This window comes from Triticum aestivum, chromosome 3A, assembly GCF_018294505.1.
Source record: "Triticum aestivum cultivar Chinese Spring chromosome 3A, IWGSC CS RefSeq v2.1, whole genome shotgun sequence".
In the NCBI taxonomy this organism is placed as follows: Eukaryota; Viridiplantae; Streptophyta; class Magnoliopsida; order Poales; family Poaceae; genus Triticum; species Triticum aestivum.
The window spans coordinates 38,194,885-38,198,721 of NC_057800.1; the positions used below are offsets into that span (position 1 = coordinate 38,194,885).

The following is a 3,837-nucleotide window of genomic DNA, read 5'->3' on the forward strand; positions in this document are numbered from 1 at the left end:
CTACATCCATCTGGATATTGCTCCAAGTTCAATGCACCATAGATATGTATCTAAGCAACTGAGCTTGTGGTGCTCAGTGCTCACCGAAGCTGTCCTGCTTTTCCCGCGTGACTGAATTCCACGACCGGCGCAAAGGACGACCTGGGCTAGACGAGTGAGTGGCAGCGTACGTTAACTAACGTATGCTGATTGAGTACGAAGGAGCTTATCCATCTGGAATACTAGACTTGCCTCGGAGTCTTACTCACCAGCACCAATATATGGCTGCAAGTTCATTGCACCAAAGATATTGGTACTAACTACTCCCTCCGTCCCATGCATAATGTAGGACGTTTTTTTACGCTAGTGTCAGAAAATATCCTATATAATGGGACTGAGGAAGTACATTTCAATGAATAAGATGTGCATGCATTCTCAAATCAAATTTTAACTACTCCCTTCGTTTCAAAATATAGTACACTCGCGTTTTTCGAGATTCAACTTTGACCATAAATAATTTTTGCTCCGCCGCAGTCGGTCTCGTTGATTAAATATATGGTCAAAGTCGAAGCACAAAAACCGAGGACGCGTTATATTTAGGGACGAAGGGAGTATCATTTGGTCAATAATATATATTTTGTGATTTAAAAACTATACCATTGAAAAGTTATTCTGAATATTGAATCAAGACATGGTTTTAAATAGAGTGTAGTTGTTCTACACCCACGGACATTGCACCCCGCTACACCCACGAAAACTTAGCAAAACAAATCAGAAAAATCTGAAACTTTGCAGATTCGACTATGAGCAAACGTATGCTGGTTGAGTACGAAGCTAGAGTTCATCCATCTGGAAGACTAGACGTGACTTGGACACAGTACAGTCACCCGTCTCACCATCACCAATATCTCGCTGCAAGTTCATTGCTCCAAACATATTCATATACTGTACATGCTTTTGTCCTTTTTTACTTTGCCTGGCTGCTTATAAGCAACTGAGCTCGTCATTTCTCCGGGAGAGCTCCAGTCCAGAGTGAGTACTTTTACAGAGCCAGTCACTCCAGACGTCGGCTCGCCATGGCGGATCTCCTGCAGAAACTCTTGCTAGAGACCCTTCCACGGTCATGGTTATTTCTCTTCCTCTTCCTTCTCTTCCTCGTGTCTGTGCATTACTGGTTCACCAGAAAGTTCAGTGTGAAAAGGCAGCGCCTCCCGCCTTCGCCGTCGGCGCTGCCCATCATCGGGCACCTCCATCTCATCAGTTCCCTCCCCCACGTCTCTCTCCGCGGCCTCGCAAGGAAGCATGGCCCCGACGTGATGCTGCTCCGTCTGGGCGCCGTGCAAAACCTCGTTGTATCCTCCTCGCGCGCCGCCGAGGCGGTGCTGCGCACCCACGACCACGTCTTCGCATCACGGCCCCACTCTGTCGTCTCCGACACCATCATGTACGGCTCATCTGACATCGGCTTTGTGCCATACGGTGAGTACTGGCGGCAAGCACGGAAGCTTGTCACCACCCACATGCTCAGCGTCAAGAAGGTGCAGTCTTTCCGCCGCGGAGGAGGTACTGATTTTTAATTATATTTAAATTTCCAGGTGCTGATAGCCTTTCTTTTAAGATCTTGCTCTCATTATTCTCGTACTGAATTGGTCTCTCACTTCCGTCAGAAACAAAATAACGGAAAGGACTTTCATGTGGTCCTCTGCGAACTGTTTCTCCCTCCGTCCGGGTTTATTAGTTTCGCTTATAGTTTGTGTTTAACTTCTAAAATAAAATTAACTAATAGTAAAATATAGACTTTATGTAGAAGAAATGATACCACCTGAAACTGCTTTTGAATACGAATCCAACGGTAGTTGAATCTATATGTGGTCCACCTTTGACCCAAAATACCAGGGAAACTTATGTATTAACCTGGACCGAGAAAGTACCACATATGTAAATGTTAGCTTCTCATACTTTACGACCTATGCTATTATAGGTCAGCATGGCGATGGCTAAGATCAACGAGGCAGCAGCTGCTGATGCTGCGGTGGACATGAGCGAGCTGCTCCACACATTCGCGAATGACATGGCGTGCCGCATTGTGTCGGGGAAGTTCTTCCTGAAAGATGATCAAAGCAAGTTGTTTGGGGAACTCATCAAGGATACCTCACGGCTGCTAGGCGGGTTCAATTTGGAGGAGTACTTCCCGACAGTGGGTAGGGTAGGAGTGCTCAAGAAGGCGGTTTGTGCCAAGGCCAAAAGAGTGAGGAACAGATGGGCCGATTTGTAGGACAAGGTGATCGACGATCGTGTAAGCAAGCGCAATTCAACGTCTGATCACAAGGATGATGATTTTGTGGATATTATGTTGTCTGTCCAACAGGAGTACGTATGATCTCACAAGAGAGCACATGAAAGCTCTCCTTACCGTGAGTATAGATAATACCTTTCAAACTAAACATGTTGATGTGTATACATCTTTCATTGTTCTAATTAATTGATATACGCAGGATGTATTTTTTGGTGCGATAGACAGATCAGCTAATGCTCTCGAATTTACCTTGGCTGAGCTCATGAGGAAGCCACAACTTATGGTGAAGCTACAAGATGAAGTGAGGGGTATTGCACCCCGAGGACGAGAAATTATTAGTGAAACCGACATGAACAACATGACGTACCTAAGAGCAGCCATAAAAGAGTCGCTCCGGCTACATCGTCTTGCTCCTCTCCTTGCTCCGCACCTTGCCATGGCTGACTGCACCATCGATGGATACATAGTTCCTGCTGGGACGCGTGTGGTCGTCAATGCGTGCGCCATTGGTAGGGACCCGAGCTCCTGGGAGTATGCGGAAGAGTTCATTCCTGAAAGATTTACACATGAAGGCAGCAGTATGCATGTCAACTTAAGGGGAATGATTTCCAGTTCTTGCCGTTAGGAGCAGGACGGAGGATGTGCCCTGGTATGAACCTCGGAATCGTGAATGTCGAGCTTATGTTGGCAAACCTTGTGTGCCATTTTGACTGGGAACTTCTGCTTGGGGTTGAGAGAAAAAATATTGATATGACAGAGGTGTTTGGGCTAACCGTCCGTCGGAAGGTGAAACTATTGTTGATTCCAAAATCACGCATGCAATCGCGAAAATAAAACTAAGCTAAATAGTGTGTTACATCGCATAATGCTTTTCTTTGTAAAGAAGGTGCTATCGGCAATAATGGTACAAATAAATAATGGCCAATTCTTCCTTCTTATACAGTAGCTACAAATATTGTTGTCAGACGTCAATGGAGAAGTTTGACTACAAACTACTTTTATCATTATGAACAAATGAAATAAAATATAAAATACATAATGTCAATGTAGCATGGTTGCCTGCACGAATGCACGGGCCACTTACAAACACGAACTGAAAACTCGGATGCTTAGTCGACCATTAAAATCATATACAAGCCTGGCTGAAAGAACTCTAAATGCTACCGATAATACCAAGGAGCAGGATTAAAAATATATCAACGAAATTTCATTGAAAAGTTCAAAAAATTCCTGAAATCTTGAACCAAATTCAATCTAATTTCTTAAAATTAGGTTAAAATCCAATGAAATTTGAAATCTCAAAATCCAATTTTTACAGAAGTTCTGATATTGGGTGAGACCCGAAATTGTTTTGTTTACGACAATAAAAACCTTGCCAAGGAGAACATATCTCTAAACTTGTGAACATCTCCGAAAATAATTCAGCACGTATAGTCAACCAAGACACATGTTTTTATATTTAATTTTGTTTCGCAGCATGACAAACAGACACTAAAAACAAATTTCCAACAAATGGGAGCTCTGATGGCACAAATTTCCAGATCTAAATTTGATTCACATGA

The 3,837-nt window shown here is 43.6% G+C and overlaps 1 pseudogene; it reads left to right on the forward strand.

The window, feature by feature from the left end:
* Positions 1 to 1,010: 1,010 nt before the first annotated feature.
* Positions 1,011 to 3,210, forward strand: LOC123060069 (indole-2-monooxygenase-like; annotated as a pseudogene).
* Positions 3,211 to 3,837: the final 627 nt, after the last annotated feature.